Here is a 16,014-nt window from a genome sequence, read left to right as displayed (position 1 = left end):
CAGCACCTGAAATGCTGACGCTTGGATGCCTATTGGTCCCGGTTGGTGCCACCAATCGGGACCAAAGGGCCTCATACCTGGGCTCGCCGCACCGGCCACGTGGAGGCCCATCTATCCTGGTTTATGCAAGAACCGGGACTAAAGGTCTAAGGCATTAGTACCGACACTTTAGTCCTGGTTCAAAAACTGGGACAAATGGCCCTTACAAATCGGGACAATAGGTCCTTTTTCTACTAGTGGGGCACATAATTCGTATTTGCAGGAACAAGAACATCATTAACCATAGGATTTTTAATAGTAGAACCCGCCAAGTGCAAATTTAAAGAACATTCTTCAATATCGGTAAGACCAAGGACATCACATAAGATTTCAGAATTGTAGAAACACTAGCACCCAAGTCACATAATGAAAAACACTCATAATTTTTAATCTTGACTTTGATAGTAGGTTCCCGTTTATCATGTAATTTTCTAGGAATTGAAACTTCTAATTCCAACTTTTCTTCTAAAGCTTTCACCATAGCATCAACGATATGTTCAGTAAAAGCTTTATTTTGTTCATAAGCATGGGGTGAATTTATCATGGATTGCAACAAAGAAATACAATCAATAAAAGAGCAATTGTCATAATTAAAGTCTTTGTAATCCAAAAGAGTGGGCACATCACTAGTTAAAGTTTTGACCTCTCCAAACCCACTTTTATCAATTTTCTCAACAAGATTTTCACCCTCAAACTATCGGGGCACCTTCTAGCTAAAGTTGACTCTTTTATAGTCCCTTTATCATAAATTTTAATCTTACTAAACAAGGAATCAATAGAGGAAACACTAATCATTTTAATATCTTCATCACTTTTATGAAAGCAATCACTAGAAAACGCTTTTTCTGAAAATTCTCTTTTAGTCTAAGCATAGTGGTTCTTTTCTTACTTTCATCCATAGAAACATATAAAGCTTTAATTGATTCCTCAACCTTAGGCACACAAATTTTCATCTTGAGATTTTCTACATCATGAGAAATTCTGTCAATACTTCTAGACATATCATCAATCTTATTCAGCTTTTCTTATATCATAGCATTAAAAACCTTTTGAGTATTGATAAATTCTTTAATATTATTCTGAAGATCAGAGGTGTTCCTATTATCATTATAAGAAGGATTACGATAGGAATTACCATAATTATTAGAGGAATTACTATGAAAAGGCCTAGGATTAAAATTACCTCTATAAGCATTGTTATTGAAATTGTTTTGAGAGATAAAATTCACATCTACAACATCACTATTTTGCTCAATCAAGGTAGACAAAGGCACATCATTAAAATCAATAGGAGCACTTTTATTAGCAACCAATTTCATAAGAGCATAATATTTTTCACTCAAAGAAGAAATTTCTTCAACCGAATTAACTTTTTTTACTAGTAAGAGCTCTTTCAGTATGCCATTGTGAATAATCTGCCATAATATTGTCTAGCATTTTATTGGCTTCACCCAAAGTAAATTCCATAAAAGTACTACCCGCGGCGGATTCTGAAAGATTTCTAGAAACAAAATTCAATCCCGCACAAAAAATTTATATGATCATCCAAAGATTTAAACCATGAGTAGGACAATTTCTTAGCATCAATTTCTTTCTTTCCCAAGATTGTGCAACATGTTCATGCTCAAGTTGCTTAAAATTCATGATTTGCGTCCTAAGAGAAATAATTTTCATGGGCGGAATATACTTAGTAATAAAATCTTCTTTGCACTTATCCCAAGAATCGATACTATTGCGAGGCAAAGAAGAAAACCAAATTTTTGCACGATCTCGCAAAGAAAACGGGAATAACTTTAACCTCGCAATATCATTGTCCACATCTTGTTTTATTTTGCATATCGCATAATTCCACAAATGTGTTAAGATGGTACGCAGCATCCTCACTAGGAGTATCGGAAAAATTATCTTCCATAATAGATTCAACAAAGCGGCATTAATATCACAAGACTCTCCACTAGTGCCGGGAGGAGCAATTGGAGTGCTAATAAAATCATTGTTGTTGGTATTGTAGAAATCACACAACTTGGTGCTCTCTTGAGTCATCGTGACTACACAACAAGATTGCACTCAAAAATAGATTTGATGAGAAAACGGCGAACGAAAATGAGGGCGAATAAAACGCCAAATTTTTGTGAAGTGGGGGAGAGGAAAACAAGAGGAAAATGGTAAATAATGTAAGTTGCAAGGAGATGAGATTTGTGATTAGGAACCTGGTAGATGTCGATGATGTCTCCCCAGCAACGGCGCCAGAAATTCCTTTTGATGCTGGCTTGAACTACGTCGGTATTTCCCCGGAGAGGAAGGGATGATGCAACACAACAACGGTGGGTATTTCCCTCAGTGATGAGACCAAGGTTATCGAACCAGTAGGAGAACCACGCAAGACCACATAAATAGCTCCTGCACACAAAGAACAAATACTTGCAACCCGACATGTTAAAGGGGTTGTCAATCCCTTTCGAGTGACGGCGCCAAAAATTGGCATGTGGATGGGAGAAAGTTGTAATAAATTGGTAGATGGAAATAAAAGCGAATAAAATTCAGTGAGGTATTTTTGGGTTTTTGATAATATAGATCTGAAAATAAAAGCGAATAAAAATAGATCTCATAGGCAAATATAATAAAGAAGAGACCCGAGGGCCATAGATTTCACTAGTGGCTTCTCTCAAGAAAAATAGCATACGGTGGGTAAACAAATTACTGTTGGGCAATTGATAGAACTTCAAATAATCATGACGATATCCAGGCAATGATCATTATATAGGCATCACGTTCAAGATTAGTAGACCGACTCCTGCCTGTATCTAGTACTATTACTTCACACATCGACCGCTATCCAGCATGCATCTAGTGTATTAAGTTCATGGAAAAACGGAGTAATGCAATAAGAACGATGCCATAATGTAGACAAGATCTATTTATGTGGAAATAGACCCCATCTTGTTATCCTTAATGGTGACGGTACATACGTGTTGGTTCCCCTTCTGTCACTGGGATCAAGCACCGTAAGATCGAACCCATCACAAAGCATCTCTTCCCATGGCAAAAAAAATCGATCTTGTTGGCCTAACTAAACCAAAGATTCGAAGAAGAAATACGAGGCTATAAGTAATCATGCATATAAGAGATCAAGAGACACAATTAACTTTCATGGATAAAAACATAGATCTGATCATAAACTTAAAGTTCATCAGATCCCAACAAACACACCGCAAAAAGAGTTACATCAAATAGATCTTCATGAGACCATTGTATTGGGAATCAAATGAGATAGAAGAAGCCATCTAGCTACTAACTACGGACCCGTAGGTCTACAATGAACTACTCACGCATGATCGGAGAGGCACCAATGAGGATGATGAACCCCTCCGTAATGGTGTCTAGATTGGATCTGTGGTTTCTGGAACTTGCAGCGTCTGGAATTGATTTTTGTCGACTCCCCTGGAGTTTTTGGAATATTGGGGTATTTATAGAGCAAAGAGGCGGTGCGGGAGGCCACTGAGGTGGGCATAACCTACGAGGGCGCGCCTGGGTCCCCAGGCGTGCCCGGGTGGGTTGTGCCCCCCTCAGGGCACCCCTTTGGTACTTCTTTGGCCCATCTGGTGTCTTTTGGTCCAGAAAAAAACACCAAAAAGTTTCGCTGCGTTTGGACTCCGCTTGGTATTGATTTCCTGTGAAGTAAAAAACAAGCAAAAGAGAGCAACTAGCACTGAGCACTATGTCAATAGGTAAGTCCCAAAAAATGATATAAAACTGCTATAAAATGATTGTAAAACATCCAAGAATGATAATATAACAACATGGAACAATCAAAAATTATAGAGACGTTGCAGACATATCACGTGCCGCTCTTGGATATACTCTTGATGATCTTAAGGGCATTAGTCCCAGTCTATGTCAACACAAAATTAATATGGAGCTTGATGCTAAACCAGTTGGTGATCATCAACAACGGTTAAATCCCAAGATGAAAGAAGTGGTAAGAAATGAAATAATAAAGCTTCTAGATGCAAGTTTAATTTATCCTATTGCTGACAGTAGATGGGTAAGTCCCGTTCATTGTGTCCCTAAGAAGGGAGGTATTATTGTTGTTCCTAATGATAAGAATGAATTTATCCCACAAAGAATTGTTACCGGTTATAGAATGGTAATTGATTTCCGCAAATTGAACAAAGCTACTAGAAAATATAATTACCCTCTACCTTTTATTGATCAAATGCTAGAAAGACTATCCAAACATACACATTTCTAGTTTCTCTCAAATACCTGTGTCAAAAGAAGACCAAGAAAAGACCACTTTTACTTGCCCTTTCGGTACTTTTGCTTATAGATGTGTGCCTTTTGGTTTATGCAATGCACCTGCTACCTTTCAAAGATGTATGACTGCTATATTCTCTGACTTTTGTGAAAAGATTGTTGAGGTTTTCATGGATGATTTCTCCATTTACGGAACTTGTTTTGATGGTTGCTTAAGCAACCTTGATCGAGTTTTGCTAAGATGTGAAGAAACTAATATTGTCTTGAATTGGGAGAAGTGCCACTTTATGGTTAATGAAGGTATTGTCTTGGGGCATAAAATTTCTCTAAGAGGTATTGAAGTTAATAAAGCTAAAGTGCATGCTATTGAAAAGATGTCGTGTCCTAAAGATATCAAAGGTATAAGGAGTTTCCTTGGTCATGCTGGTTTCTATAGGACGTTTATTAAAGACTTCTCTAAAATTACTAGGCCTCTCACAATCTCTTGCAAAAAGATGTTCCTTTTGTTTTTATGATGATTGTGTAGAAGCATTTGAAATACTTAAGAAAGCCTTGATTTCTGCACCTATTGTTCAACCACCTGATTGGAATTTACCCTTTGAAATCATGTGTGGTGCTAGTGATTAAGATATTGGTGTTATTCTAGGACAAAGAGTTGATAAGAAACTGAATGTTATTCATTATGCTAGTAAAACTCAAGACAGTGCCCCAAGAAATTATGCTACTACTGAAAAATAATTTTTAGCAGTTTTTTTGCCTGTGATAAGTTCAGATCTTATATTGTTGATTCCAAATTAACTGTTCACACTGATCATGCTGCTATTAAATATCTTATGGAAAAGGAAGATGCTAAACCAAGACTTATTAGATGGGTTCTCTTGCTACAAGAATTTGATTTGCATATTATTGATAGAAAGGGAGTTGAGAGCCGCGTTGCAGAGAACTTGTCTCGGTTAGAGTATGTTCTTAATGGCCCACTGCCTATTGATGATAGTTTTCTTGGTGAGCAATTAGCTGTCATAAATTCTTCTCTTAATACTCCATGGTATGCTGATTATGATAATTACATTGTTGCTAAATTTATACCACCAAGTTTCACATACCATCTAAAGAAAAGGTTTTTCTATGATTCAAGACATTACTTTTGGGATGACCACACCTTTATGAAGAAGGAGTAGATGGTGTTATTAGACATTGTGTGCCTAAGCATAAACATGAACATATCCTACGCAAGTGCCACTCCGAGGCTTATGAAGGACACCATGCTGGAGATAGAACTACACATAAGGTATTGCAACCTAGTTTTTATTGGCCTACTCTCTTCAATGAAGCACGTAAGTTTGTCTTGTCTTGTCATGAATGCCATAGAATTGGCAATATTAGTAGACATTGGGAAATTCCTATGAATTATTCACTTGTTATTGAACCATTTGATGTTTGGGGCTTTGATTATATGGGACATTTTCCTTCCTCTAATAGGTATACACATATTTTAGTTGTTGTTGACTACGTTACTAAGTGGGTAGAAGCTATTCCAACCAGTAGTGCAGATCATAACACTTCTATTAAAATGCTTAAAGAAGTTATTTTTCTGAGGTTTGGAGTCCCTAGATATTTAATGACTGATGGTGGTTCACACTTTATTCATGGCGCTTTCCGTAATTTGTTTGCTAAATATGGCGTTAACCATAGAATTGCATCTCCATATCATCCTTAGTCTAGTGGTCAAGTAGAATTGACAAATAGAGAGATTAAATTGATTTTGCAAAGGTCTGTTAATAGATCTAGAAAGAATTGGTCTAAGAAACTTGATGATGCATTATGGGCTTATAGAACTGCTTATAAAAACCCTATGGGTATGTCTCCATATAAAATGGTTTTATGGAAAGGCTTGTCACTTCCTATTGAACTAGAACATGAAGCTTATTGGGCAATCAAAGAGCTCAACTATGATTTCAAACTTGCCAGTGAGAAGAGGTTATTTGACATAAGCTCGCTTGATGAATGGAAAACCCAAGCCTATGAGAATGCCAAGTTGTTTAAAGAAAAAGTTAAAAGATGGCATGACAAAAGGATACAAAAGCGTGAGTTTAATGTAGGTGATCATGTTTTGCTATACAACTCTCGTTTAAGATTTTTTGCAGGAAAGCTTCTCTCTAAATGGGAAGGTCCTTACATTATTGAGGTCTATCATTCTGGTGCCATCAAAATCAACAACGTCGAAGGAACGAATCCGAAGGTGGTAAACGGTCAAAGAATCAAACATTATATCTTAGGTACTCCCATAAATGTTGAAACAAATATAATTAATACCATAACACTGGAGGAGTACGTAAGGGATACTTTCCAGAATGTTTCAGACTCCAAAAAGGAATAGGTATGTGGTACGGTAAGTAAACCGACTCCAAAATTGTTCTAAGAGCAACTTTTCTGCATTTTGGAATATTTAAAAAATTAGGAAAATTAAAAGTAGTCAGAAAGAGAAACGAGGAAGCCACAAGGGTGCAGAGTGCGCCCTACCCCATGGGCGCGCCCCCTGCCTTGTGGCCACCTCGTGTGCCCTCTGGACTCTGTTTTCTTGCACAATACTTATTTTGGTCAGTAAAAATTCATTGTATAATCTCCCGAAGGTTTTGACCAACGTACCACGGCAATATCTCATGTTTTCATTTTGATCTGTTTTCTACCAGAGTTTTCAAGGCCAGGCATCATGTCTTCTCCCTCCTCCAACAATGGGGGCGACGATGCTTGGCTAATGAAGATGGAGATGAAGATAGAAGAAGTTGGGGAAACCAACGAGGGTGATAAGATCAAGAAGGTCGCGAGAGATCTAGTTCCGGCAACAGAAGAAGAAGACATCCTTCAACCATACTACAATCATCTTACCCCTATTGAAATTGAAGCTTTTAAGATCACTGAAATAGTTCGTGTGCAAAATAAATATCTCACTCATGAAAATATTCTATGCAAGAGCATATCATCACCCTCTAGAGCATCATATGTGGACTGGAGTATCTCCTACACTCGAAGTGTGGCACTACTTCATCAACAACTCCATCATCACCACCGCCGAAGAAAGAGACATAAATACATGGGTATGGGCACTCCCCTTGGCAACTGCCAAGCTTGGGGGAGGTTCCCCGGTGTCATATCACCATCACACCTTTACTTTTATCGTTTTTTGTTAGTTCGATCCTTTTGGTTATATCTTGATCTAGTAGAATAAAGTTTTAATATGATCTAGCTTTGAGATCTATATATGTAATCGAGTTCGTGAGCTATAAATAATAAATAGTATTTTTGAGTTAAGGGCTTTGCTTTCTTGCTATGATCCCGAGGGAATAAAATAAAAATAAAGAAATAAAAAGATCATGCATTGATCTTATGAAGAGTGACGACTTCACATATAAAGAGTATGATGAATAAAATTTGTTGAGAGTTGACAAACATAGTTTTGGTAATTGTTGCAATTAATAAGAAGTAATAAAGAAAGAGAGACTTCACATATAAATATACTATCTTCGATATCTTTTGTGATTGTGAGCACTCATTAAAATATGGCATGCTAAAAAGTTGATGTTGGACAAGGAAGACAACATAATGGGTTATGTTTTCTTATAACCGAATAGAAGTTATATTGTCATGGATCCTCCAACATGTTGATCTTGCTTTTCCCTCTTATGCTAGCCAAATCCTTTGCACCAAGTAGAGATACTACTTGTGCTTCCAAACATTCCTTACCCTAGTTTTTGCCATGAGAGTCCACCATACCTACCTATGGATTGAGTAAGATCCTTCAAGTAAGTTGTCATCGGTGCAAGCAATAAAAATTACTCTCTAAATATGTATGATCTATTAGTCTGAAGAAAATAAGCTTTATATGAACTTGTGATATGGAAGAAATAGAAGCGACGGAATGCATATTAAAGTTCTTTATCACAAGCGGCAATATAAAGTGACGTTATTTTGCATTAAGATTTTGTGCATCCAACCATAAAAGCACATGACAACCTCCGCTTCCCTCTGCGAAGTGCCTATCTTTTACTTTTATCTTCTACCCTTATACAATAGTCATGGTGATCTTTACCTTTCCTTTTTACACTCTCTTTCCTTTTGGCAAGCACTATGTGTTGGAGAAAGATCCAGATATATATATCCACTCGGATGTAGGTTATCATCAAGTATTATTGTTGATATTACCATTGAGGTAAAAGGTTGGGAGACGAAACTATGAGCCCCTATCTTTCTCTGTGTCCGATTGAAGCTTTGAACCCATAAGTACCGCGTGAGTGTTAGCAATTGTGAAAGACTAAATGATAGTTGAGTATATGGACTTGCTGAAAAGCTCTTAAATGGACTCTTTCCGATATTATGATAAATTTCAATTGCTTCAATGATTGAGATCATAGTTCGTTAGTTTTGAATGAAGTTTTTGATTCATACTTTACCTAGTGAATGAATTGTTACTTTGGCATAAGAAATTATATGACAATATATGTTGCTGTTCTAAAGATGATCATGATGCCCTCATGTCCGTATTTTATTTTATCGACACCTCTATCTCTAAACATGTGGACATATTTTTCGGTTTCGGCTTTTGCTTGAGGACAAGCGAGATCTAAGCTTGGGGAAGTTGATACGTCCATTTTGCATCATGCTTTTATATCAATATTTATTGCATTATGGGCTGTTATTACACATTATAGCACAATACTTATGCCTTTTCTCTCTTATTTTACAAGGTTTACATTAAGAGGGAGAATGCCGACAGCTGGAATTCTGGCCTGGAAAAGGAGCAAATATTAAAGACATATTCTGCACAACTCCAAAAGTCCTGAAACTTCACGGAGAGTCATTTTGGAATTAATAAAAAACATTGGGAGAAGAAAGCACTAGAGGGGGGCCACCAGCCATCCACAAGGGTGGAGGGCACACCCTACCCCCCTAGGTGCGCCCCATACCTTGTGGGCCCCCTGGCAGGCCTTCGGTGCCCATATTCTACTATATGGTGTGTTTTGACCTAGAAAAAATCAGGAGGAAGCTTTTGGGACGAAGCGCCGCCATCTCGAGGCGGAACCTGGCAGAACCAATCTAGGGCTCCAGCGGAGCTGTTCTGCCAGGGAAACTTCCCTCCGGGAGGGGGAAATATAAGCCATCATCATCACCAATGATCCTCTCACCGACAGGTGGTCAATCTCCATCAACATCTTCACCAGCACCATCTCCTCTCAAACCCTAGTTCATCTCTTGTATCCGATTTTGTCTCAAAACCTCATATTGGTACCTGTGGGTTGCTAGTAGTGTTGATTAGTCCTTATAGTTGATTCTAGTTGGTTTATTCGGTGGAAGATCATATGTTCAGATCCTTAATGATAATTAATACTCCTCTGATTATGAACATGAATATGCTTTGTGAGTAGTTATGTTTGTTCCTGAGGACATGAGAAAGTCTTGTTATAAGTAATCATGTGAATTTGGTATTCGTTCGATATTCTGATGAGATGTATGTTGTCTTTCCTCTAGTAGTGTTATGTGAACATCGACTACATGACACTTCACCATGATTTGGGCCTAGGGGAATTCATTGGTAAGTAATAAATAGATGATGAGTTGCTAGAGTGATAGAAGCTTAAACCCGATGTTATGCGTTGCTTCGTAAGTGGTTGATTTGGATCCATATGTTTCATGCTATGGTTAGATTTATCTTAATTCTTCTTTCGTAGTTGCGGATGCTCGCGATAGGGGTTAATCATCAGTGGGAGGCTTGTCCAAGGAAGGTCAGCACCCAAGTACCGGTCCACCCACATATCAAATTATCAAAGTAACGAACGTGAATCATATGAGCATGATGAAAACTAGCTTGACACTAATTCCCATGTGTCCTCGGGAGCGCTTTTCTTTATATAAGAGTTCGTCCAGGCTTGTCCTTTGCTACAAAAAGGATTGGGCCACCTTGCTGCACCTTAGTTACTTTTATTACTTGTTATTCGTTACGAATTATCTTATCACACAACTATTTGTTACCGATAATTTCAGTGCTTGCAGATAATGCCCTGCTGAAAACCGCTTGTCATTACCTTCTGCTCCTTGTTGGGTTCGACACTCTTACTTATCAAAAGGACTACGATAGATCCCCTATACTTGTGGGTCATCACCGGCATGGACCGGTGAGGGCGGTGGTGCCGGCTCGTTGACGTCGCTGCCCTCTGGCAAGCTTGCCGTTAAGCCAACCTCTATCTGACTGGTACGGCAAGCATGTCAGCCAGATGCGGTGCCGACCAGCTCCTACTTCTATTCGGTGAAGAGACTATCCTACAACAATTTGGAGCTGGAGATCATGGCAGACTTGGTGCACGAAAGAGATCGGGAGCGGAGGTGTGGTGTAGTACGGATTTGGCGGCCTGGCCAAGTATAAATAGCAGGCACCGGCCAGGCCAAGCGACGGGTCATCTGAATGTGAGCGTCTGAGTGAGTTTCTCGGCAATCACACTTGTTTGATGTCGGCAGGCGGACAAACATGCAACATGTTTCAATGTGGGGAGAATAGTCAGGTCACGTCTTTCCGGCGTTTGAATAGACACAAAGACCAGGAATTGGCGTGGGTGGCTCTCTTGGCTGGCGAGCCACTTCAATGTCAGTCTAGTTAGAAGTCTTGTCTGCTCTGGGCCAGCAGGAACGCGATGTTGATGCTTTGGAGTAGTGCCAATCAACATGAATGCATGGCAATCGCTTTTCGCTAGAGAAGATTTTCGATGGGGCCGATGTGTACGTGGGAGCAGTTCACACGCCCGCATAGCACCTTGATTTGCCTCCGATTTATGGAAAAACAAACATCAAGACCGGTCCACACATGTGGTGCCACGTTGTTGGCAAAATGCGTCCGAACCACTTGGTCTGGACTAAACCTGGGCATGGGTGGCCGAGCCCGACAGATCTAGCCCGAAGCCCGACATCTGGGCCGTGCTCGGGCCTAACTCACTTTCCAGCCCAAAGCCCCGGAAAGCCCGACAAGACATGATTTCCAAGTTTTCAAAATAGATATTGGCATAGCATTATAGTATTAATCCCCGAAAGTGATTATTTTTTTGTACATATGAAAAGTAGGCAGTTTGCCTGGCTGCGGGCCTGGCCCCGGTTTGGGATTTTTCTTTTTGAAACCCGGCCCGGTCAAGAAATGCCTAGGTCTAGACTGGACGAATATGAGCGGTTTGAAGGTCTGCGTTAGACATGTCTTTATCCAACAAGGCAACAACCAACATTGTAGGCTTGAACATCGGTTTCGCTAAAGCAATGAAACGAGTTCTTTTTTCAAGCGAAAAACGCCTTGATGATGCTGTAAAGGAAACTGATCAGTGCCCAAAATGAGTGGATGCGTACGTGCAGCCCGGGCCCATGTCACCTTCTTGCAAAATTGTTTTGGGCTTGACACTAGGAGCTTACCCCATATCTATATCTATATCTATACATACTAATGAAGCAAGATAAATTTCTTTGGTTTTTTCATCCATTCACCACCGATTTTTTTTCCGAGAAAGCTAAAATTCGACTGGCCGGAATTCTGCGACAGATCTGCATGATTCGGATGTCGCACGTTTCTAATTGAACGGTTCCTGTTGTGTTGGTGGTTCAATGCACGATGCCCCTCCGATGCGGTTTTTTCGCGTCAATCAGGACTCTTGTTCTCCTACCCGATCCTATCCTATTTTTTTTGCCTCGATCAGAATTGCACGATCTCCTCCATTTTTCTTTCTAGATCCTATTTTCTTGCCTCGATCATAATTGCATGATCTCCTCTAATTTTGTTTTGGTTTGCTTGTTGTCTTTTTTTTGCACGTAAAAATGGATCAAGCAAGAGAAAAAAATGAGGTGTGTGGGATCCAAACCTAGGACCAACCAGATTGTACTTGACCCCAACAGCCAACTCACCTAGCTCATGTTATTGTGCAAAGTGCCGCTGAAACATACCCGATCTATTAGACACAGTAGAGCTGACAAATCACGTACAAACACCACGGTAACTTTTTTATAGCAGGGAGGTTAATAAAAAACATATCCCGATAACTTGTGTAAGTAGCACGATAATTTACACATAATAGAGTTGATAATTCACATCCAAACACCACGACAACTTTTTTAACGGGAAAAAGATTGTTCAAATAACATACCCGATAACTTGTGTGTAAGTAGCATTATAATATGCACACAATAGAGCTGATAACTCACATGTAAATACCACTGTAATTATTTTTAACGGGAAAAAGGTTGTTGAAAAACATATCCTGATAATTTGTGCGTAAGTAGCATCCATGGTAATACACACACAATACTGATAACTCACATACAAACACAAGGTAACTTTTTGACCTAGAGAAAAATGGAATGGAGCCACTACGAAGAAATTATGGGAGTTACGAAAGAAGCTCTGGACTCATATTGTACTTGGGTTGAGAGCGGGAGTGTTGAAATACATACACGCCGTTACTTCTGTGTGAATAGCATGATAATATATGCACAATATAGCTGATAATTCATGTACAAACAATGCGGTAACTTTTCAACCCCGAGATAAAAGTTGTTCAAAAATATTCCCCTGATAACTTTGGTGTAAAAATCATGGTTATATACCCACATCAGAGCTAATAACTCACGTACAAATACCACGATAACTTTGACCCTCGGGATGAAAATTGTTAAAAAAGAACATACCCCGGTAACCTCTATGATAATAGTGTGGTAATTATATGCACAGCAGAGATGATTACTCGCATACAAACACCAGGGTAACTTTTGACATCGTGATAAAATTTGTTGAAAACATATCTCCGACATAGCATGCTAATATACATACAACATAGGTGATAACTTACTTAGCCCAGGCGTGATAACTTTTAACCCGAGAAAAAAAGTTGTTGAAAACACCCCCGGTAAATCATGTGGACATAGCATGCTAATATACACACTACAGAGCTGACAACTCATATACCAACTCCCGGTAACTTTTTTGACCCTGGGGTAAAAGTTATTGAAAAATATACCTGGTAAATTATGTGTAAATAGCATGGTAATACAGGCACAACAGAGTTGATAACTCATGTACAAACACCACGGTAACTTTCACTAGGGTTTTCTTTTTGAAGAACATAACTACGATAACTTTTGTGTAAATAACATGACCGTTTTTTGACCATAAACCTGATAACTTACGTACAAACACCGCATTGATTTTGACCCAGAGAAACTAACTAGTTGCAAAACATACACCAGATAACTTTTGCATAAATAGGATGTTTTTTACGAACCTTAAACCTTGATCGTAGATGGCCAAGAGACTGGCTCGGCATACGCCTAAACGGGCCTAGCCAGGCATGACCCACAAACTTCCATTAGCGAGTCATACCATGCGGCGCGGGCGAGGCATGCCACCGATGCTAGAAGGTGGTATTTGCATACTTGGTAATTTACTTACAAACATCGTGATAACTGTTTGCCCACGCAAAAAAAATTTGAAACACCCCGAGTTTCTTCTGCTTAAACACCATGGTAAGCTTCAAAGTACATGTGTGGTAACTTCTGACCTGAAAAAAAAGTCGTTGAAACATACTAACATGTGATCTAGTTTCGAAGGTCTTGTCGTGACGAATTTTTTATGTGAAAACAAATTTTGAATCAGAGAAATGATTTGAGTTACAAAACATTTTAAAGTTTCAAAACCGAAAGAATCTTTTGGTGACATCATCTGTAGTTTGCATGCATGGCGAATCATGAGTTAAGGTTAGTTGCATGCACTCCTTTGCCACCACGCACGCGGATTAGCTAGTAAGGCTGCATGCATGTGAAATTACTTAGAAAAAAGAAAACGTTCCATGTGTTGTTTATCTTCCGATCAGTCGGAAGTTACCACAGTCCATTTTTTTTTCTATACAAGGTGGTACTATATTTTTGTCCAGAATTTCATACGTGGGCCCAGCAAAACCAGCACACTTTTTTTTCCTGTCCATGACACTGGAAAACCCTATTTGTGGGACGATGCGGCAAATGTCACATCTTTCATCAGGCTGCCCAAAATTGGGCCAGCCCATTTTCATTTTCTTCGTGTTCTGTTTCTTTCTCTTTTTCCTTCATGATTATTTTACATTTCCCTTCCAAGTTTATTTTTATTTTCCCCTTTTTTCTTAAATTCAAAATTTTCAGAAAGCATTTCAATTTCTTGTAAATGTTTAGAATTCGAAAATTTTGTTCCCTTTTTGAAAATATTTGGAACTTTAAATTTTTGTTCTCGTATCAAAATTTGTTCAAAATCCAAATAATGTTCCCATTCTTTTACGAAAACCTTTGTGTTTTCCAAAACTGTTTGAAAGTTGCTAAATAAAACTGCATTTTAGAAAATGTTCCAAATTCAAAAATTATTCTTGTTGTAATGAAATGCTCACAAATTCAAAATAATGCTCGTGTTTAATAACCACATTTTCTACAACCATTCGCAATGTTCAAATAATGTTCCCATTTAAAAGAATTGTTCATAAATGCAAAAAAATGTTCATGTTTTTATAAAAGGTTCATGTTTTCAATTTTTTTGTGAATTTCAGAAAAAACTTGGAGTTTCAAATTTTATTTGGCTTTTACAAAGTTGAACGATTTTTTTAAAAAAGTCTTCCTTTTCTTGGAAAATGTTCGGGATTTCTATAAATGTTCACGTTTCCAAGGACATTAGGGAAATAATAATTATCAATACACCCTCCATTCCTAAATACAAGTCTTTCTAGAGATTTCACTATGGACTAAAACGGATGTATATACATGTAGCTTAGAGTGTAGATTCACTCAGTTTGCTCCGTATGTGTTTCATATCGGAATCCCTAGTAAGACTTATATTTAGGAACGAAAGGAGTATAATTTTTGAAAAGTTAAAAAAACAAAAAAGTATTTCGAATCTAATGTTGTAGTATGTTATTAAACATTTGTCCTGGCCTTTGATTAGCAAGACCCGTTTGTTCGTGTGCTAGCAACATGTGGTCTAGTTTTGAGGTCTTGAGTTTGATCCTTCAACTCGTCATTTTTTTTGAATTTTTACATGCGCCTTACAAACACAGGTCGTTTCGATGCCTGCTCGGGCTCAGACGCGAATTGTGGTGCGTCCCACTATTTGACGATAAAAGAGAATATGCTGGTTGGCTATAATTGAAATAAATTGTGGACATGTGTCAATAAAAAAGAATATGCTGGTTTGGCGCAACTAAAAAAATTGCGGGCACATAAGCGCTAAAAAATCAAAGAGAATAAATCCTGATAAAGGACGGACCGCCTGCTTATGCGTTGATTATGATAATGAAATGGTATTTCTGCGCTGCAATTAGTAATCCATCCCGTTATGCCATCATAGGAGAGAGTGGTCGAAGCAATCGTGCCCCGAAGGTCGCCGTGCAACCACCAAATGTGGAGGCAGCAACAACCCTGACACGGAGGTGGACCCGGAGGAAGAAAAATCACGAGTTGGGTGGTCGTCGCCATGCTGCCCCAACCGCTATCAAGATCTAAACATGACCAGCGAGAAGAACACAACTCCAAGCTCTGCCGCCCCACCGCCGCGGAGATCGTTTTTATTGGACTCCTCCGTTGCTTCTCGCAAAAAATATCTCTCCCTTTGCGACACACGGGCATATGTGCTAGTCCTTGCTAATGGCAGGATAGGGAGCTCCTATTGCAACCACCAAATGTGGA

Source organism: Triticum aestivum, chromosome 1B, assembly GCF_018294505.1.
Source record: "Triticum aestivum cultivar Chinese Spring chromosome 1B, IWGSC CS RefSeq v2.1, whole genome shotgun sequence".
Taxonomy (NCBI): Eukaryota; Viridiplantae; Streptophyta; class Magnoliopsida; order Poales; family Poaceae; genus Triticum; species Triticum aestivum.
This window is presented reverse-complemented; position numbering follows the sequence as displayed.